Source organism: Artibeus jamaicensis, unplaced genomic scaffold (genome assembly GCF_021234435.1).
Source record: "Artibeus jamaicensis isolate MK-2021 breed Jamaican fruit bat unplaced genomic scaffold, CSHL_Jam_final contig_391, whole genome shotgun sequence".
NCBI lineage: Eukaryota > Metazoa > Chordata > Mammalia > Chiroptera > Phyllostomidae > Artibeus > Artibeus jamaicensis.
In genome coordinates this window covers 22638057-22660919 of record NW_026521814.1, presented here as the reverse complement: position 1 = coordinate 22660919, position 22863 = coordinate 22638057, and the positions used below count along the sequence as shown (strand labels likewise).

The 22863-nt window shown below is 38.7% G+C and overlaps 1 protein-coding gene across 4 annotated transcripts in view; it reads right to left on the bottom strand.

Moving 5' to 3' along the window:
* The window catches only part of GULP1 (GULP PTB domain containing engulfment adaptor 1), a 217486-nt gene extending 204721 nt beyond the window's left edge, over positions 1 to 12765 (bottom strand). The window contains exon 1 of one of the 4 annotated variants that reach the window (XM_053665219.1): positions 12240 to 12765. The gene's annotated coding sequence lies outside the window, so the exon portion shown is untranslated. Of the gene's footprint in view, positions 1 to 11726; positions 12123 to 12239 lie in introns of those variants that run through there. The other 3 variants (XM_037162974.2, XM_037162978.2, XM_037162976.2) reach the window with 3 other exon arrangements.
* Between the last annotated feature and the right edge of the window lie 10098 nt (positions 12766 to 22863).

Here is a 22863-nt window from a genome sequence, read left to right as displayed (position 1 = left end):
CAAAAATCAAATTTGACTTATAAAATTAAAATGTTGAATAATATAAATAGACAACATAGAGAGCAGGTTTATAATGTTTATCAAAAGGTAATGAAATGTTTTTTTTATAATTAATAGCAATACCATTTTATAGTAAATAATATTCAATAATCTAAGAAAATCCATTTTGTCAAAACTGGTTATATCTACTCATATATTTATTTACAGGTACCCCTACAGCAATGATTGGTCAAATTCAATTTGTGTGGGAAGCAGCAAAATCCGACCTGAAGCCACAAACAGGAACAAATCACTCTACAATACAATTTTCATTATCTTTAAAATGGCCTTGTGGAAACATATTGCAGAAATATTCTTTGGGGAGTTAGTAAGGCCTATGTACTTCATTTCTGACCAAAGATTGAGGTTCATTTTGCCAAACCTGTGAAATCTTTTTTGTTTCTGGAGTGGAATGGTGTGAACATAGAGAGCCACAACTGCAAAATGAACCCGAAGCCCTGGCCAGCCAAACTGGCCAACTCTAAAAATACCTACCTTATATTAAGGTGCAATTTGGTCTTTACCTTTCACAACACAAAATAGTTCTTTTAAACTATTGGCAATTAAGTCCTCTCTTTTCTGTCCCCTGTAAAATGATTCTAGTTTAAATCTCTATTTATCTACCTTCCAGGCCAGTAAGACCTTCCTTTAGAACAGACTTCCCATTCACATTTGTGTTCTCAGTCTCTTTTGATAGCTTTTCATTTTCTGATTCCCCTTAACTATCAAGGATCTGAAGGGTCAGACCTCAAGGCACAAACAACCAATCATACCGATACCTTTCAAATCTATGTGTCCGTCCCAGGATTTCTCCCTGTTTCCAAATGGCATATCCAACTTTAAGAGCATCTTCTACACAATTGTCCCAAAACACCTCAAACTCAAAAATCCAAAGTGGGATTCTTAGCCTTTTCCTCCAATCATGCTCTTCATCCTGTATTTCCTTATCTTGGTGAATATTACCACAATGAAGACAATCAATCCAAGTCTGCACACGATCCTCTTTATTCCTTCTTTCTGAAATGCTCACATCCAATCATCCGACGATTCTGTAAGTTCAAAATCACTCCAATTCATTCTTCTCCAGCCTCGCTGTATCTCCTACATTCAGGCTCTCACTGTCACACATCTAACTATTTGAACATTTCCTGACTTAGTTCTATACCATGATTCTCATACTCTTCATTCCATCTTGCCCCAAAATCATAAGGTTTCATAAATGAAAAGCTTATCATGTTCCTTGTTTCCTTTCTCTTGCTCTTATTCTGTTTGAAAATTTGAAAGACTCACCACAGCTCATGGCCAAAGTACTCTAACGAAGGTGTATATATATACATACACACACACACTTAGGGAAATATAACATCAAGCAAGGAGTAAATGAAGCCACAGGATTAATACTCCATAATCCTGGAGGATCAATATTGCCTCATTGCAATTAAAATACATTAATTTTACTTTAAAACCAAATTATGGAATAGAAGCTCAGGTTCAAATACATTTGGACTTCAAAGAAACTACGCTTGCAGCAGGCAGATGAAGCTCGTGAGTGCATGCTTCTCTGGCATTAGGATACTTGAGAGGAATCCAGCACAGTAGCTGGCACATGAGACTAGGATCTGAAAGGTATTTTGAGTGAATGAAGGTCTGCATGATTAAATGTAGGAATCCCAGTAGCTTTAATCCACTTAGCACAAAATTATTGGCTTTCCCTTATTTTACAAATGTTATTCCAAGAGACTGATTGCCTCATTTAAATTTCAATTATTATCATGGTTGAATCTTTAAAATCTTCTTTTTCAATGTCTCAGGCTACAGACAAGCTAGGATACTCTTCCATAACAGACGTAACCCGTAGCTATTCAGATTTTCTCCAACTAGGTAATGGTAACGGAACATGACTATTCAGGCTTGATCCATTGTCAGAACTTTCTTAACACTGGGTTGGAATCTGAAGATAAGATAACTTCATTTCTTTTTAACATAGAGACCATTCCTGATGTTAAACCTCCAAAACTACAGGATTGGAAAAGAAAAATGCCATTGCATTGAAACTGTGGAATGAAACAATTTCAAAAATAACAATGAAACAACAGGAACTTTATTATTGATTCTCAAAAGCCTCAGGGCAATCTGATAAGAGCAAGAAGAACTGTTGTTGCCTGCTCTGTAAATCCAACAGGGACAGTATGGACTCTAAAACAATCCTGGGGCCAAAGGACGCACAAGAGTGAGCAACATGAAAATCTACTAGAATGAAGATTCCTGCTTTCATATGCCTCAGTGGTGCATACAAGGTGCAAGTCATTATCTTCATTTTACATTCAAGAAAAAGTTCTAGAGATGCTAAGTAATCTACCCAAGATCCCTAAACTAGTCAACGATGGAGTCAAAAGCATGACTACATACTACGGGAACATCTGTGAAGGGGCCAGGTTTCTCTGTGTCTCTGTGAATCTGTAACAACTCATCTGAAGTCTTTCATAGCACCCCTTTTCTTTGAAGATAAGGATGCTCTTTTCCTCATGGGATAGGGAAGGCACCATTCACATGAGAATTGTATGACCTGCTTTAGGGAAAGCTTACGTTCTTACCCATGTCATTTCCCAAATTCCTCCAGGTTGAAATATTCAGTAGGTTTCATATTTTGAGGTCGCAAATCCTAAACACAGTCATATTCTTGTTATATTTCTCTCTTGTTCAAAAAATCATTTTTCATGTGGGCTCACAAGTATAAGAAATTAGGTGAAGGATAGTATGGGTGCCAAGAAGACCCTAATGGAGAGAAACAATTTAAGGCAGGGATGATTTTCACTTTATCTGATTATTTTAGCACATAGTGGAAGTTGGGATTTAGATTGTTTGGATACTTATCTTCTTCCTCATTTTATATCTGCTATAAACCAAGGTATATTTTCTATTAAAATTTCCAAAATAGATAAAGCAAGAGTCTCTTTATAATCGGTTCCATACCAAAAGGCATTTATTCACATTCAAACACCCTTATTCACATTCAAACACCCACAAGAATGTGGCTTCCTTTAAACAAGGAAAAGGTCACCAGGGCACTTCTATTGTGTGGAGGGAAAGGGATGCCCCAGGACAATCCCTTAACTGCAGCTTCTAAAAGAACAATAATCCTCTGAAAATTGCAGCACTTTGTACTCTCCCTGTCTCTGGCCTAGCTTTAAATGAAGGTCATGATCTCATAGAGGAAGCCTCCCGAGCATGTTTACTGCATTTTTATGCAATCCCAGTAATGTAGAAGATCTTGTTACTCTAGCTATCTCCATTAGTAACTACTTTTCTGAGGTCTCCCACTTTCCTTTGGTATTCAAGTGACTACTGGCTGCCTCTGTCCCTACCCAACCAACAGTCACGCTCTCACATCCACATTGATACCAGTTCTAACACAACAGCTTTCGCTCTTTCTTGATCAATGACCCAGTTACCGATCTGCTTCACTGCTGGCTTTAACCATTTGCAACATTCTACCTCCAGTTTCACCAGCTGCTCTTCACACGCACGGCCTATGCAATCTTTAGTTTGCTATTTCTCATACCCCCTCATTCCCAGCAAACATGCTCATTGTGACACTTGACTAATCACTAAGTCAGTTAGGTTATTGTTTGTTCCCACCTCCTGCTTAGACAACTGGGTAACTATTTTTATCCCCCCCCCACAAGGATGCTACTAATGCTTCAAAATATTTCACGCTTACTTTTGTCAAGTCTTAGCTTCCAGTAATTCCTACCACCTCTACAGCAAGAGGACAAAAACTCAGTATTAACTCCACACTTTGACACAGCACATTACAAAAACCAATACACATAATGCTAAGGTCATCAAAAATCGAACTTAAGAACATCCTGACAGAAAATAATTTTTTGCTAATAGTTCCAGTGAACTTGAGTTTTATAAAACTAGTTCTTACTTAAAAGTTTTTATATATCCACAGTTTTTATAACACTGTGAATGGACCTGCACTTCATAGTTTCAGGGAACCTTTATCAGCTTTATCTTTTATATTCAAATAGTGGTAAGTCAGTTTTAAGTTAGTTTTATCAGGCTCCAAGCTTTAAATTACTCAGACCAGTCACTGAGATTCCTTTAATGTTTCTTAATGTCTGTTTAGTGTTTCCAATACACTAAAGACACCACAAAACCAAATAAACAGTGATGTGATTTTATAGGTTGATAAGATTAGGAACTTAGATTTCAAACTTTTATTTTTATTGAATAGCATATTTCTAAGATGCACATAGCATTTATTCACCTTGGAATTTAGTTAACATGATTAATCTATATATTGTATTAAAAACAATAAAGCTTGGTGATTTGAGTAATAAAATATTTCTTTAGCACTAATCATATCCAAAGTAAAAAACCCAGGTAGTCTACAAAGCTTTTTAATAATCTAAATTATTGTATAAAATTTTTATTTCAAATTAAGATACCACAATCACTGTTCTAGTTAAAATACTGAAAATCCTTGTTCAAACTGGCTTGGAAAATAAAGAAATTTAGTATCTCACACAACTGTAAATTCAGAAATATGAAAGGTTGATTAGGGACCCAACAAGGCCATCAAGCACGGACTCTTCTACATTTTCGTGCCCTCATTAATGCATTCGTTTTGCCCTCAGTGATCTCTCTCCTTAACAATTCTCTAAAACTGTACTTTTCTACACTATATCACATAAGCAGCATCATCTTACTAACTATACTCAATTGAAATTAATTCAGTTATAAAATTGTCCTTTAAAATAAGCCAAACTTTCTCTCGATGTATGTGCAGAGCCAGCAGTAATCAGCATTGATGTTGGAGATTTTATGATTTAATAATAGTGCAGATACGCAAGGAGGTAGTTATCAAGTTCCACCATCAGTTAAAATTCTGTATTCACTGTGGAGTTCCACAACAGCGGACAAAAATTAAACAGATTACAGAAAATAACATGCATGTGACCTTTAAAGACATTTGCAAAGTACTTTGTCTTCTTAAACTCTTACCAGTGCTTACCAATGTATGTTTTAACCTACCAACATGGAAATCTAGATAAACGAGCCTACTTGCTGATAAAATTTTACTTTAAATTTTTACCTTGTGGGTGTAAATAGCTATGAGAGAAACCCAGGGGCTAAAATCATGTTTTTGCTCTTATATCAACTTTTAATTACCACATATTTGGAGATTTGCTACCAGACAGTACAGTTGGTTCTACTGGCCTTTTTAACTAAAACATGCTATCTAAAATCATATTACCTCATTTAAATACAAACTGAGAATGAGACCTTAGTCACCATGTGATGAAATATTACATAACGGTGAAGATGTTTTACAACCAACTCTCTAATGACTCAGTTTATAGGTTATTTATGCTCTTTTTTTCTTCTACCAAAATGACTGTGTTTCAGTTATTTAAATGACTAACATCATTTCTTCAAGAGAATGGACTAAAGACTGAGCCCAGGTCACTCAATCTGCTTTTTTTTTTTTGGCAGCTCTGGCAAAGTTTATATTCTCTGAAATTTTTGGAGGACTTATGGCTGGAGTTTCAGGAAAAATATCAACAATAACATAACTTCAAGAAAAAAGCTATGCAATACCAGAAAAACACTACCTTTTTTTAAACTTTTTTTTAAAGGATTTAATTTATTTATCTTTAGAGAGGAAGGGAAGGAGAGAAATATCAATGTATGGTTACCTCTCGTGAGTCCCCTACTGGGAACTGGCCTGCAACCCAGGCATGTGCCCTGACTGGGACTCGAACCACGATCATGTGGTTCATAGGCCTACGCTCAATCCACTGAGCTACACCAGCCAGGGCTAAAAACACTACATTTTTACACAATTATTACTTCATAGTATCTTATAGACTTAGCGGTAGTATTTACATTTGCCTGTGCTCTACTTTAAAAAAGCAGAAAAGGCCTCTGGGAGTTCAGAGCTAGTCACCTCAAGATGTGCTTCTGTGGTATACAGATTGTTTTGAGTTAAAGGGAATTTTGGCCTGAGGCTCAAGAGAAACTTCTACCCCTCCCTTCAACCTAGAAGAGCTTGAATCAGGAGTCTTGGCTGTAAGAGATGGTATCATCAGAGATAACTCTGGACCTATCTGTAGGGCAGGAGAAACTTCTGTTTACAAACATCTGCCCTTATCATCCTGTAACGATCCTCCGAAGTTCTGAAAGCCCCTCACTTCACCCTTAGCTCAGAAAGTCTTATACACTCATGTTCCCTTTCCGTCTCTGAACCTCTGAGATCACTGAGTCTTAAGTATTTAGGATTCCCATACATATGAATGCATTAAATTTGGTTATTTTCTCTTGCCAATTTATCTCATGTCTATTTGATTATTAAGCCAACCAGAAGACCTTTCAGAGTAGAGGAAAATTTGTTCCACACCTCCATGATTATATCATCAGAGCCATGAACCAAGAATGTGGGTAACAGATCTTTCCCACTACTTTTCTCAACCTGTACAGGTATAAATATAAGCCTAAAAACTCCTCTATTGTTTGAAAAAAGAAAATGCCAAGGATCTTTAACAACAGTAATCTGAAAAATCCTTTAAATTAATAGTTTAAAATGGCTTCAGAAATATCAAGTAATTGAAGTTATTTTTCCTTATGAAAAATAAACCTATCATAATTAGAGAAACATCAAAGGGGGAAGTCATCTAAGGCATCTAAGTTTCTAAATTATATTCCAAAGTTATGTGATGAAGACAATGTGTAGGTATAACTGTATAATGTGAATAGCAAAAAAAAATACGGAAGAAAAGCAGCTACTGCTATCTAGATATGCCGTGTTACATGAACCTTAGAAAGTATGTAGTGTTATTCAAAACTCTTTTAAAAAGGCATAATCTTTGCAATGTAGCACACCATATGGTAGCAATCACAGTTATTACATTAAGTTAGCTCAGTTATTCATATTATGTGAGCAAATTGGAGCAGCCTTTCCAAAACCCTCCTTAAGTACACAATATTGGGGATGAGACTAATTCCAAATTTACCATAACTATACTATTTCAATGAAAACAGAAAATTAGCACTTTTCCTCCTGCGCAGTGTTTGACTCAACTGGCTGTCTTCCAGTAAAAAATAATCACGCATTGTTAACACCATTAGGGTGGCTAAAAACGTTTTCTTAGCATAAAACAAACGTAAAACTAGCAAATTACAGAGCCTTAAAAATTTATAAACACTGCTTTTTAAAGCCTAACTCTGGAACAATGACTTTCAGCCATAACCTATCAAAATAGAGGCCTAATTTCAATTTCATACCCCCACTGTTTGGGAGCAACGCGATTTCTCTGCTCAGGGTCTATTCCATTTTTTCTCTTCCAACTTGAAAATATTTAATCTTCTATAGGAACAAGTTTAAGTTTCTTCATCTCTAAATACGCTAAGGCAAACACTATTAGATCCATCAGCCTCTGATACATTTAGGGAGTAGGACTCATGGTAGCCGTGCAGTTGGATCCTGTTACTACTTTTGAGTTTATTATTATATTCAAGTAAAGTAACTTTTCTTCTTTAGAGGTTTTGGAAAACAAATTGCAACTTTCCAGAGTAAGTCACAAAGACGTCCAAGTGAAATCTAAATACAAATGATTTATTACTCGGCAATGGAGATTAAAATTTAAAAAAATTTTAATTTAAAATTAAAAGCAAAATTGGATAGCTTCATTGAGATTATCTTAGTTCATGCTAGAACATTCACTTCTTTTTCTTCAATTTAAATTTTTTTTAGATTTTATTAATTCATTTTTAAAGAGAGGAAGGGAGGGAGAAAGAGGGAGACAAACATCAATGTGTGGTTGTCTATCGAGTGCCCCCCCCCACTGGGGGCCTGGCCTGCAATCGGGGCGTGTGCCCTGACTGAGAATTGAACTAGCGACCCTTTGGTTCGCAGTCCAGCACTGATCCACACCAGCCAGGACAACTTCTTTTTTGATTATCCAAATAAAGTGCCAATTTTGTTAATATGACCATAAATTCAACTACTATTTCCCATAAACTCTTACTTTTCGTCAATTTACTATAAATGATAAAGTCTAAAAATAAAAGTTGTGATTAAGGGGGGAAAGGTACAGTGAATAAGTAGCATAGACGGTAGATAGAAAATAGACGGGGGAGGGCAAGAGTGGTGTGGGAAATGCAGAAGTTAAAGAACTTACGACACATGGACATGAACTAAAGGGGGGAATGTGGGTGGGAGGGGGTGTGCAGGGTGGAGGGGAATGAAGGGGGGAAATGGGACAACTGTAATGGCATAATCAATACAATATATATTTTAAGTTATAATTAAGTATTTTACCAAAATATTTAATTCTGTAAACAATGTCCCTACACAGTGTGGTTCCCCCTTAGCTGCAGTTTCCCTTTCCACGGCTTCAGTTTTCCTGGTTCAGCCACAGTCAAAAAGGAGTAAATGGAAAATTCCAGATATTTTGAGAGAGACCATATTTACATAACTTTTACTACAGTATATTGTAATTGTTCTATTTTATTATTAGTTATTGTTAATCCCCTACTGTGCCTAATTTATATAATAATTTTATCATAAGTATGTATGTATAGGAAAAACTAGTATATATAGGGTTTGGTAGTATATCCACTCATGTTTCGGGCATATAAGGGTGGTTTTGGAACATATTCTCCCATAGTCAAGGAGAGACTGCTATGCTTGTTCTGGGTTTTTTTTTCCCCTCAAACATGTTCATTTATACACCTGAGAAAGAGTTAAATTAAACATCCATGAATATAGCAGAGTACATTAAGCTATAAATATAGGCATTTTATTTTATTGACATGTCAAACTGAAAATTAAGTATTTCACTATTTTCATGGATGGGTGGGCATTAACAAGTTCTTACATTGTAGGTAGCAATATAGACACTAAATTATATGCTGATAAAGTTTAAGAAGTAAAAAACAGGCACAAAACCACAGTGCTCACAAGTACAGTGCTGGGATTCAAATTCAAGGCTGATGGTTTCTGCAACATAGAAAGTATGCCATTAACAAGGGTTGAATCAATGAATAAATGGCTCCTAAATCTACCCTTTAAACTCTTAAGGAAGTTGTTGCGGCCACTGGGGAAAAAAGTTTGTACATCATAAATGTATTTTTGTCTCTCAACTGTTATTTCCAAGAAGGGAGCCCAATTCTGCAAATATAACTGGTAACTTCTCAAAAAGACGAACTGGAGTGGAACTCAAAAAGCAGCGGTCCTGAGTATAAATATATACTAGAATGAAAATAAATAAATTTGCTGATTGTTCATCTCTGAGAAAATGACTCAGCTTTACCCATGACAAAATATCACCTCTCCCTTCAAAAATTAAATTTTATGGTTTAATTGAGGCTTTAGCTATGATTAAAAGGCAAGAGCAATAATTTTTATAAATTAAACAAGATATTCTCACATTATATGTGTTCTGGACATAAACATTACTATTTTAGCTCTATAATCTCAAGTGAATCAAAACTGAGTCAGAAACCCTCTGACCTTTGTGTCTAAAAATCTATTAACATAATTTCTTCTCTTTAATGCTCATACTTAGCTTGTAATTATGTAAAGGAAAGTTTCTTTACAAGTGGAAAACTGAAATCAGAGTCAAGGAAACACTTGGCCAAGGGTGATGCATCAAGTCAATCTCAGAGAGCAGCCTGACACTCACAATCTCACACTCATCAATCCAGTGGAAATACAAGCCCCATTAGTATTTTTTAACCATTATCCTGCCCTAAACACACAATAGTGGACTTATGTCCCAAGGAAAAAAATAGGCAATAAACAATTTTCATACAGATAAGAAGGCTCTGAATTTCAGGGAAGGCTCTGAGCTCCTGGCTGCTCAGAAACTCACCAGCAGCAGGGTCCTTATTATCAGGCAAATGTGTGACAATGCTAAGATCACACAAATTCTACTCTTTCAGGTGAAAGAGTAAGAACTATTTAAAAGGATAACTTTTGAGAAACACAAGAAAGACATGCTGGACATGTTTTTCACTTTAAGTCCATGACCCAAATCTGTGCCATTTAAGAATACCTAATTGAATTATTCAATTTAGGTGGAAAATCATCTGCTCAAAGCCCAAGTCTTTGATTCTTACTGGCTATGGAAACAAAGAAGGTCAAGGTCAAGGGACTGAAGTTTCAGCAAGCCTAGTCCAAACTAAGGAGACAAATAGCAACAAATAGCAAGTGTGGGCATCTGAAAAGTAAATCAGCACAGGCAGCATCAGGCCCTCAGCTTTCCACTGCAAAACTGGTGAGGAATGACCATACTTTATTAGAGCACCTCTTTCGCTCTACTATGTCATATCCGACTGCACTTGATGTTTAGTTTACTTTTTTGCTGAGAGGGCTGATCTTAGTCACCAAAACCATTTTCATTTCAAAAGACACCCCTTGTTTTAAACCAAGTACAACCAAGAGCTCCTTTCCAATTGTCCCCTGCAACTTCCCCTGTCTTTCATGCCTGGCTACTGAGCTCAGTCTAGTTTGGCTGCCGGCCAGGTTCCTCTCTTCTTTCCTTGTCACTCGTAAAAACTTGGAAAACACTCCTGGACAGCTCAAGGAGACCTTTTAATTATGCACTGGGGCAGTACCTTAGCTTTATGGGGTGTTTCCAGCAAGGCTCGTAGTCGCCAGAGACTGCACTCTCCCAACTGGTAGGTTTTCTAGCAAGGCTACTTGTTTTCCTGGGGGATGGAGGGGAAGAGTGGCAGAGAAAGGGGGCATCTGCAACCTTGAAAAATTTCCAACTCCTCTCAGAGTTTCTGACCTCCCAATACTCATTGATTACCACTCCTTTAGTACCTAATCACCCATTTGGCATCACAGACACAAAATTATCAGTATAGCCGATTTGCCTGCTAATCCTAGAAATTAACAAGTGGTGTCATAACCAGAACACTTTCCAAGAAACGTTTATTCTCAAGTGTTGCTGCAACATTTTTTAAAAGCAGGTACCCACATAAATTTATTAAATCCTTCCTAATCGATTGACCTATACTTTGTCAAGCTTGCAGAGAGAAACATAGCATATAAATGTCTGGTTCAAGTGAAAGTAAGCCAAGCTCAGTTAGGAAAAACTGCAGGACCCAGGAAGGGGTACCTTGACCGCCAGCCTGCATATACTCGGGGTTTGTCCAAAGTACTAGGTGGACTAGCCAAGCTCAACACCAGCTACATCTTTCCTTACTCTACGCTGGTGCGCTAGTTACAGCTGCAGCGTCCAGCTTCCTGTTCCAAGTCCCATTCAACATCGTAAACACATTCCAAGAAAATCAGCCAGCCTGGAGTTCCCTCCCGCACTCAGGGAAGTCAGCGCGGAGGCCACAGGAGCCACGGAGAAGAATCGATCGCACTGGTTTCTGATCTGTGTAGTGAGTCAGCCCCTGGGGAGAGGACCTGGACAAACTAACTGGGCTTCGGGACCGAAAACCCAGGGTTTCATCACCCTGCCGCGCGGTGCGCCCCTCTAACACAACGCTAGCCAAAAGGAGCTATTTGACCCACCCATCCAAAGGGTACAATGAGGGCGCCGCCCCTGAGTTTGGGCCCACCCATCCCCGGGCTTTAAAGAATCCTCGGCCGCGCCTCGGAGCTCCGCGCCTCCCGGGCCCCAAGCCCACGCTCCCGGGGCCAACAAAAGGGAGCTTACACTGGAAGAAGTTTCCCTCCAGGGTGGTATCGCTGTGACCGGGCGATGACTTGCCTGCTCCGTCCCGTCCCGTGCACGCACCCTTAACGATACTGATCCACCGGCGCCAGCCGCCCCACTCTAGCTGTTGCCCACCGGCCCTGCCAGCCCAACCAAAGTTACCACAAAGGGCTAGAGCAGGCTCCAGGAGTCAGGAGACTGCTGGGTCCCCCTGACCTCGTGAGGCTCCGCCGTCCTCCTTGAAGCACTGCCATTGCAGTCTTCAACAGGTCTTAGCCTCCTTTCCGGCCGAACGACACCCAGAGCCTTTCACTGTCCTTATTTTTGCAACCTGCCCCGCGGCAGCGGCGGCGGCGCGCAGCTCCGCGCCTTCCCTCCCCCGCGCCCGCGGCTGTAGCAGACCACCACTCGCCACCTCTCGTGATGTCAGTTTCAAAGGGATTGCACCCTGCCCGGCTGGAGGCTGAGCTGGCAGCCAGGGAAGACCCGAGATAAACCGCGGTCTCTCCATACCTTAGTGACTGATGCGACCGGGTCAGCTTGGGGCAGGGGCGTGGAGAGCTGCTGCCGCCTCGGATCTCCGCTCCAGCACAGTGGCGCTGACGTTTCCGTGGCCGAGAGGGAAAGTTTCCGTACGCAAATGCAGTGCCGGACTTGGGACCCTCCTGCTCAGGTCCCCTCCCTCTTTGCGCTCTCTACCCTCTCCCTCCTCTTCCTAATAGCCTGAAGCCAAAACTGGCGCTGGTTGTGGCTGGGGCTGGGACTGGAGGCTCGGGACTCCGGGTCACTCCGGACTGGGAAGCGGGGCTCCCCCTCTCGGCCAAAAGGGAACTCTTCCAGACTCCGGCTAGAGCACTTCTGGCGGTCTCCTAGGACACTTCCACGCCGGACGCCAAGGTTCAAGCTCGCGGATTTTCCTCAATCTCTGATGGTCGCTTCCTATGGGCCTGCAGGGCTATCTGGCGTTTGCACCTTGGACCGAAGGGGCGAGGAGTGGAATGTGAGAGAAACCCGACTGCAGAAGGCGAGACCTTACCTTACTCTGCTTATGCCCGGACAGAAGCAGAAACACTATTCCCCTCCCCACCCCCAGCCATGCTCCGTATTCCCCGCCGAGTTTCCTTTTGAATCTCCTCTCCGGAGCTCTAGATCTGGATGATTCGCCCTTCCTTACCTCTGTGTCTTTCCAAACACAATTTAAAAACACCTCTGCTGCTTAATACGAAAGTGTCGAAAGAAGTACAGGAATACAATTAGAACATGCCCTTTTTACAGTCTTTATCAAGAAAGCATTAACACAGTTGTTACCGTAGCTCTGAGGGCTCTCCTACAGACTTTTTTCCTTTATTTTTTTTCTCATGTCTTTTAACTCAGCCTGAATCTCTGCGATTTTTTGTGTGTGCCTAAAAAAAAAAAAAAAAAAAAGACAGAAAGAAAAGAAAAGTCCCTGAACCACCAGATCATGCTCATTTGCTCCATTCGGATGTTTACCTTAGAATTCTGGATTTCTGTATAAGGCTCAAAAAAACAACAAACCATTCTTACCTTTGTAAACCTCTGTGTGGAAAGAAGGGCAAGGAGTAGCCTCATATAAGCCATTCTTGGATGATGAGAGGAACTTTACTAAATTTTTTTGAGATACTGCTCAGAATTTAGTTCACTAAAATTTAAATTGAATGTGAAAATGCATAGATAATGGGAAAAAGGATTTTACAAGGCTAGCAAATATAATGTATTACAGTAGAATCCAAGGTTTAGAATCAGACAAGCCGGCTTACTTTCCAGACTCCAAACTTAGCCATCCCGCACCCTAGGACACTCAGTGCAATTACAACTCCCAAAAAGAATTATATAATGGCATTCACAGAGTCACCTGGAACAGTGGCAAGCACAGAGAAGGTACTCAGTAAATATTTGGTTCTTACGTGCCACTATCTTTGACTGTAATTAGAAGAAAATGGTACTGGAAATTTCCCCCAAGACCTTATCAACTAAATTGATTTTTCTTCTCCCTGATACTTTTTTCCATTAAAAAAAAATGCAGCATCACAATTTTTGAAATGGAAACGAAGTTTAGGGATAACCTAGCTGTAACCAAACTTATTTTAAATACAAGGCAACTGAATTCCAAGAATCTTACTTAATTTTCCCAGATCTCATGGTTAGGAGTGCTAAAGCCAGGACCAGAAATCAGGCATCTTCATACTTGGACAGAGTCCTCTCTTAACTATGTTCTTTTCCCTTTATCACAGCAGTTAAGCACATAATAAAAATAATTACATTGAAAACATTAATGAGGACAGTGCTAGTTGTTCTTTCTGTGGGTAACATTTGATAATGGAGAAAATGAAATGTAATAGGCCATGCTAAGACAATCACTTAAAATAGGGTGTGAGGGCTTGTTAAGGAAGTGCAGCCTGTGCACAACTTGTGCCTCAGTTCCTAGAGCTACTATTAAGTTTCTAAGCCTGTTGCTAAACTCAGTTCAAGGCCCAGCCATAAATACCCCAGAGCAACCACCACTGAATGGGCACAGATGGACTTTACTTTTTTCCTTGTAGTTTTCACCTCCCCCCTTTGCATGTTAGAACTAAACAATCCCTGATAACCTAGTCAGCAATTGGTCATTAGCATAAGAGAATTACCTTTACTGGTTTTTGCTGTATACACAGTGCTTTTTTTTTGTTCTCTCCAGGGACCAGTTTGGGTTCCTGTCTTAATCTGTATGTCCTTTGTTCTTTATTACAGCTTGACCCTCTTCTTTGGTTAACACCTTTAAACAATTTACAAAAGCTACTAAAAGAATAAATGATGCCATTTAGGTGACTACTTGGTATCAGTGTGATTATAAAATAAATCATGGCCCAATATTCAAGAATAAGGAATGATTACATTATATAATTATAAGTATATGGGTTTTTAACACAACACTTTAAAAAGTTCTGATAGACTCCACCCTTCTCCATGAAAACATAAATAAATAAAATTTAAAATTCTGATAGCAAGCTCTAGACCCCCAAGAGTACATCAGTGAAACAGTGGTAACTGCAGATCCTACTTTGAGACACACCAGATCGGTCTTCGATATACTATATGCCAACTTGAAAAAATTCAGAGCATACGAATAAATCAGGCTACACAAAGTATGAATTAATAGAAAATCTCATAGCATACTTACTTCTTGCTCATTTGCCTCTGATATCTTTAAAGGGAAGTTCTTCCAAACCCTTTCTCACCTTACTCAATGTTGAAAATCATTTGGACTTTTATACACATCCCAGGTTCTCAGAGATAAGACCCTATATCTTCCTTCTAGGTAGGGGTTTTGTACCACTCTGGTCTTCCCCTGAGTTAGCCACTAAAATAATTTCTTGAAGGTATTTCACAGCTTTTTCTTTAAGTTCTTCTCTCCCTTTTGATGAAACTTGAGAGTTACCAGAAAGAGAAAAAGTTATAACTATAAAATGCACCCAGCATGGATGCATGGGTGGGGATGCATAAATCTCCATAACTATCTTTTCCAATCATTGCATACAGTGCTAACGATTACTCATTTTTATATTTCTTACAGTGTTTAAAGTCTCCAAACTTGCTATTGTTCTGTAATTTTTATAAACTGACTTTTTATATGAGCTGCTCTAGGAGATGGATCAGAAATATACAAATCTCAAGGGTGTCAGAACCAAGTTTTTAAAAACACTAAAACAAAAGAGAACAAGATTTAAAATCAGATTGATAGCATGCCCGGGAATTGAAGAAGGGAAATTTCAAGAAGGGTTGTAGAGGCCCTGGCAGGGCGCTACCAGTAAAATATGACTTATCCTACCCATAGCAAATGCTTATATTTCTACTTGAAAATTCTTTGCATTTATCATAGGTATATATAGACTATAAGAAGACTTGGCAACCTTCCAATATTTTTTTCATGCCAAATTATTCCTTTTTGCTTTTTTTTAAATTAGGTCTATCGGGATGACATTGGTTAATAAGATTATATAGGTTTCAAGTGTACAATTCTGTGATCTATGATCTTCACATTGCATTGTGTGCCTATCACCCAGAGTCAAATCAGCTTCCATCACCATATATTTGACAGCCTTTACCATCTCCCCGCCCTCCTTCCCTTTGGTGACCACCATACCGCTGTCTGTGTCTATGCACTTTTGCTTCTTTTTCTTATTTGTTCATTTGTTGCTTTCAGTTTATATCCTGCACATGAGTGAAACCACATGGTTCTTAACCATTTCATTCTGACTTATTTTGTTTAGCATGATATTCTCAAGGTCCATCCTTCTCAAAAATGGCAATATTTCATCTTTCTTAAGGTTGAGTAGTATTCCATGGTATATATGCACCATATCTTCTTTATCTAATCATTTATTGAAAGACACAAAAATATACAGTGAAAAAAAGAAAGCTTCTTCAATAAATGGTGTCTGGAAAACTGGCAAGCCACATGCAAAAAATGAAACTAGACTATATATGCCCATACACAAAAATTAACTCAAAATGGATCAGAGACCAAAATATAAGACCTGAAACAATAAATTACATAGAATTAAACATAGTTACAACACTTATGGATGTTACTTAGAAAAGATTTTGTGAATTTGACCCCAAAGTAAAGGGAAGTAAAGGCAAAAATAAACGAATGGAACTATATCAGATTAAGCTTCCACACAGCTAAAGAAATCACTAACAAAACCAAAAGGCAATCAACCAAATAGAAGATATTTACAAACAATACATTTGCTAGGGCTAATATCTGAAATATATAAAGAACTTATACAACTCAACAACAAAAAAAATGCAAAAAATGAGCATAGGACCTGAACAGACACCTCTAAGAAGACATTCAAAAGGCCAACAGATGCATGAAAATATGCTCCACTTCACTAATTATTATGGAAATGCAAATCAAAACTACAATGAGACACCACCTCACACCTTTTAGAATGAGTATCAGTAACAAGACAAGTAACAGCAGGTGCTGGAGAGGTTGTAGAAAAATAGGAACCCTCATTCACTGCTCGTGAAATACAAACAGCTGTAGCCACTATAGAGAACAGTATGGAGGTTCCTCAAAAAATTAAGAACAGAATTATTATGTGACCTAGCAACCCATCCTCTTTGTATCTAGCAAAAAAAATAAAAATGGAAAACATTTATTTACCTTTCAATATTTTAAAATTAATTTTCTGGCTCAAGCCAGTTATAAACTTCTCTTATTTGAACTACGAATCTTGACTAAAATAGACAACTACTGTTATTTATGTTGAGAGAAACAATTTTGTTGATTTTTATAAAAATACCCAAAACATACAAATATGCAGGTTGTTTAGTTCTATATTACTGCAAACACATCATTTAAAATATTTGATAATTTTTTAAAGGTTATAAAAACTAACATGGGATTTAAACTCTGGGTTGTGTGAACTAAAAAGGGCATATTTACTTTTGTTATGTGTGACAATGGCCAAATATCCACCAGGTTCCTAAAGGAATCTGGGTTCCAAAGTTAGTAAGTGCTGTATTTACTTTCTACCTTCCATCATTTTATCTCTCACTCTATTTTGGTCTTCCTGATTAAGAATATGAAACATTCTCGTTGCAAAAAAAATGAGGAGGGGGAATGAGAAAAAAGAAATAAATATAAGCTTTGGTTCCCACCACTAAGAGTTAACTCATTGTTAACTCATTTACTCTATGCTCTCCAAGTATTGTTGAAGACTCTGAGAGATGGACCGATAAATAACATCCCTTAACATCCATGCTTGGGTTGGGAGTAAATTGAGCAATAAAACAGAATTTTTAAATTAAAGCTAAAATATTACTCGTGTTATTGACAGAGATCTGGTTTGAATTGATTCATCTAAAAATGAGCAACCAAAATACCAGCCTCAGTCACATGGTTCCTGGCCTCACTACCCAAGAGACCATGCATTTAAAAAAGAAGTTAAATCATGTTTCCTGAGATCCATTACTTAGAAAAAGAAGGAAGGGTAGGGGGAGTGGGAAAGGGAGGAAGAGGAGGAGAAGTAGCAGGAGGTAAAGAAAGAGTAGAGAGAAAGGTATTGCTGAAGCCTGCATGCCCAGTAATTGGGCCAGGGTTTATTCGTAAATGTATTTATCAAATATGTCACAATACATCTCCAAAAGAGAATAAATAAAAGACCCATGGAAATGAATGGTAGAGAAAAGTCACAGCCCAGTACCCACAGCAAGTTACATTTTCTTTCCCTTTTTTCACATGGAAATACACAGTATATACTTAATACTTTATAACAATATACCAGTATATCATAGGCTTTTCTCCTACCACTTTATTAACGATTTCTTTTTGCTATTAGAAACAAAGACACTATGGTCATCTGAACAAATATTTTTTGTACACCATCTATACATATATATGCCTATCCCCTGCCTATTATTTTCATAGAATAAATATCTAAAGTAGATTCCAGAGTTAGAGTACAGACTATTTTAATTACTATTTTGAAAGCAATCTCAAGTTATAGAGAAATTGTACATAAAGTACAAAGAATTATTTTTCTGAACTATTTGAGTGTAACTTACCAACATAATACACCATCTTCCCCAAATATATTTGCATCCTTGTTACAAACACAGACCTTACCTTAATAAAGGCAAACCATCAAAAATAAGGAAATTTATAGTGATATATTTCTACCATCTACTTCTCTTGTCCTGTTCAAGTTTTTCCAATTATCCTTATTATGATCTTTATAGAAATAGGATCCAGTTTGAGGATCCTATTTCTATAGGATCACATGTTACATGTACTTATGTCTTTGATTCTCACACTGTTGATGTATTTGAGAATTGCTCTCTAGTTATATTGCAAAATGTCCTTAAATTTATTGTGTTAGATACAGGTTATGAATCTTAAGCTGGTAAAACACAAAAGTATAATAATACATGAAAGGATAAAGCCAGCACCATTTGCCAAGCATGCCTATGAACTTGTTAAACATGACTGCCATGTTACTCTTCTGAGTTTATGTCCCCAGGACTGGAAATTACTGGAAAGCAAGAACAGAACGTGACTAACCATCTCCTACAGGTGCAGGCAAAAGATACCATTGGAGCAAACCGCAGCTTGTGCAAAACCAACAGAAACCTCCTGTGCTGCAATGCCCTTAACAGCCCAGGGGCCACACAACAACAAGCCCCTACCTTTTTACAATACAATTATAACCCAGTGAAAACTCAAGTTCCTACATTTTGCTGCTGGTATATCTCTGCACACTTAAGCCCCTTTCTTCACTTGGAAAGTGAATCAAACTTTGCTCTTTGCATTTTCTTCTCTTCCTGAATTCTTTCACAGCCCATGTCAATGACCACCCTGACATTTTGATGGCCTATATTTGAACATTCTCTACTTCTCCCTCTCCTCTGCCTCCTGAGACTTGCAACTAGGGCAGCTGTGGGCTGCAGAAGCTCGGCCCAGGTGTACAACCTAACCCTGTCTCTGTGAGGTTTACAGAGAGGATTCTATTCATTTCCCTCTCTCCAGACTCTGTGGACAGCTTCCACCTCACTGCCCTACACAACCAGCAACTGGCAAGTCTCCCTGAGTCTAGGGAAAGAAAATTACTTTGTCTTTTAAGTGATAGCTTAACCCTCCACCCCCGGTCTTCTTGTCATAAATCCCAGTGCCAGGTTTATCACTTTCCCAGTGTTTGGGTCATGAAGGATGCCTCTGGACATCTCCCTACCAGATCTGGTCTGCTCTTGGACTCAAGACACCTGACTGTGGGCAGATCTTCATGGTTGATATGCCTTCAGGCTTGGGTATGCTTAGCTCTTTCAGCAGATCTCTAAATTGTTGGAGCCTTCTTGAATATCTCATTGACTTCATTTGTTCTCATCCCTGAGATTTCCTTCCCTTTTAACTTGAAGGCTCTGAGACTTACCAAACTCAAGCCTTTGCTTGATTATCTATTGCAACTTGGCCTGGCCCCAATACAAACTTAGTGAACAGGAGGTCTGGCCAGTAAATGGATTTCTTAACTATAATATTGTCCTCCAACTCGACCTTCACTGTCACCATTTCCATCCTCTACTTAGGTTTAGTTTTCAAGAGGTGGAGTCAAGATTTTTAACCTTCAGTGGGGATTCTGGGCTCTTTTTCTAACTATGTGTTTTCATTCAAATTTGCCCCACTCATTAAGTTTTTTTTCTTCCTCCTTTCTCTGACTATTTTATTTACATCTTTGCCACACACTCCTACTCATGCCTGTTGTGCTAAAGCATAATTGCTGTGTTTGTTTGGGCCATTAAAAAGCAGCAGAATGCCAGCCTCCCGAATAAATATATATTTTGAAAAGTGATTCTTAATCCCTTAACCTTTCTCACTTAATCCCCCCTTTACCTCTGGCAACTGTCACCCTCCCTCGGAGTTAGCGTCCATACAAATTGTAGAGATAAGTATCCAATATCTGTTTTTAAATCAGAATCTATTTCCTTCCAACAAAGAAATATTATGGGGCAAAATATATTTTCACCAATCAAATATGCCCTGATTCATCAAGTAGAGTGAGACTTTCTTGAAATAAATGATGCCCAAATATCTTTTTTCAGAATGTATTTATAACTAAACCAGATACTGGACTAAGTGAAAAAATAACAATTTTAAAGGAGCCCTACAAGCAGAAACAAATCTTGAGGTTGACAATGTTTTCTAGCCATCTTTTCTTCATGATAAACTTCCATAAGAGCCTCGGGGACAGCTTAACAGGGAATCCAACTACTCAGAATGGCCGAAATCAAACCAGAGACTTACAGGGATGCCTCTAATTCTTGGCTTGCTACAGATTTGACTCTCTGAATACAGGCAACCATTTCACAGTGCCTTGAGAGTCCCCATTTTGGGTACATACTTGGTAATTGGGAAAAATTTGACCCTGAGTCCCTCAAGAAAAAGGTTATTCTCCATTTGTAACACATCCTGGTACTAATATAAAGTGAACAATGAAGAGGTCTGGCCAGTCGATGGCACCATTGGCTTTATATTTTAGTATTATCTTGCACCTGGACTGGTTTTACTATTTCCCTGGAAAGTGGACAAAGGTTCCATATATCTGGGGCTTTACGGCTTTCCTAAGCTATATATGCAGGCAGTAAACTGAAAAAAATGTACTCTGATGGAAAAAAATTTAATATGGGCAAATGAGCTTAGTCCTTTACAAACATCTGAGAGGTGACCCAACTATGGAGGTATTTAAAATAGCTGCCTTTGTTTTATGAAAGAACTCTACAGGGCCAGGAGTGTGACTCCAGAACATCAAAGCCCATTACATTCTTTTACCTTTGCAAAGCCTCATCTATTGAGGTTTTTTTTTTTAAAAAGAAAAGAAAGCAAGCTTCTCTTAGAAGGATTTTGGTTTCATAAAGCCAATTATCTATAGGTCTTTTATTAACATTTCATATAATAACAGTTTGGTGATGACAATCTCCTTTAGTTTTTTCTTGTCTGGAACCTCTTTATTTGCCCTTTGATTCTAACGATCTCTTTGCTGTGTGGTCCAATGCTGGCTGTAGGTCCCTGCTGTTCATGACTTTGAGTATTTCTTCCAATCCCTTCTAGTCTTCAAAGTTTCTTTTGAGAAACAAGCTGACAGTCTAATGGGAACTCCACAGTGGGTAATTAATGGCTTTTCTCTTGCTGCTTTTAAGATTCTCTCTTTATCTTTAACTTTTGGCATTTTAATTATGATATATCTTGAAGTGGGCCTTTCTGCTTCCTTCTTGTTTGGGACTCTGTGCTTCCTGGACTTGCATGTCTATTTCCTTCACCAAATTAAGGAAGTTTTCTTTCATTATTTTTTTCAAATAGATTTCCAGTTTCTTTCTCTCTGTCTTCTGGCACTCCTATAATGTGAATATTGGAATGCTTGAATGGTCCTAGGGGCTGCTTACACTATCCCTGTTTTCTTTTTTGTTGGGGGAAGGATTCTTTTTTCTTCTTGTTTGATTGGTTCTTTTTTGCTTCTTTTTGTTCCAAATTATCAATTTGATTCTTGGCTTTATCCACTCCACTTCTGTTTCCCTGTAAAGTGTTCTTTATTTTAATTAGTGTATCCTTTGTTTCTGACTGGATCATTTTTATGCTGCTGAGGTCCTCACTAATTTCCTTGAGCATCCTTATAACCAGTGTTTTGAACTCTGCATCCGATAGATTGCTTATCTCCATTTTGTTTAGTTCTTTTTCTGAAGTTTTGATTTGTCCTTTTATTTGGACGACGTTTCCTTGTTTCCTCATTTTGGCAGCCTACCTGTGTTTGTTTCTATGTATTAGGTAGAAATGCTATGACTCCGTATCTTGGTTACATGGCCTAATGTAGTAGGTGTCCTGTAGGGTTCAGTGGCACAGCCTCTCCTATCACCCAAACTGCATACTCAGGGTGTGCCCTTTACTTGGACTAAGTACATCCTCCTCTTGTAGTTAAGCCTCAATTGCTGTTGGCAGGTACATGGGAGGGATTTATTCAGGCCAGTCAGTGGAAATGACTTCCTGTGACCTTGAACATCAACCTCCACCCTCTGTGGAGGATCAATTGTTTGAGTGCAGGGTGGTAGTGCTCCAACATGGTCTGTAGCTGTCCACTGGTTATGCAGGCTCTTGGGTTTCCTGGGTGGTACAGGTTAGGGTCAATCTCTACCTGTGTTTTGCCCAGGGCCAACTTGCCTGAACTATAAAGGAACCTGAGATGGTTGCTAATTATGCTGGGCTTGGCCATTCCCAGGCAAAGCCAAACTGTGAAGTTAGGTTGGCTGCTGCAAATTCTGTGCCTTTGGCTACTTTGTAAGAGGTGTGGGGTCTGGGTGCTCACTTAGGCCAGTTGTTACTTGTTTGATAGGAATTAGGAAGTTGTAGAGCATGAGCCAAGACAAGCCATTCATATGAGAAAGCAGCTTGGGTGGGTCCTTAAGTTGCATGGGATGGAGTTGTGGGAATCTTCAGGTCAGGGCAGATAGTGTGAGCCATTTGGTGGAGTGTCAGATATGGCACCAGCCTGCCAGCTCTGATGCTCTGTGAGGGGAGGGCTCAGAGAGACAATGGCCTCTACCCACCTTTCTGTCTGGGAAAAAGCTGTGCCTCAGCTCTCACCTT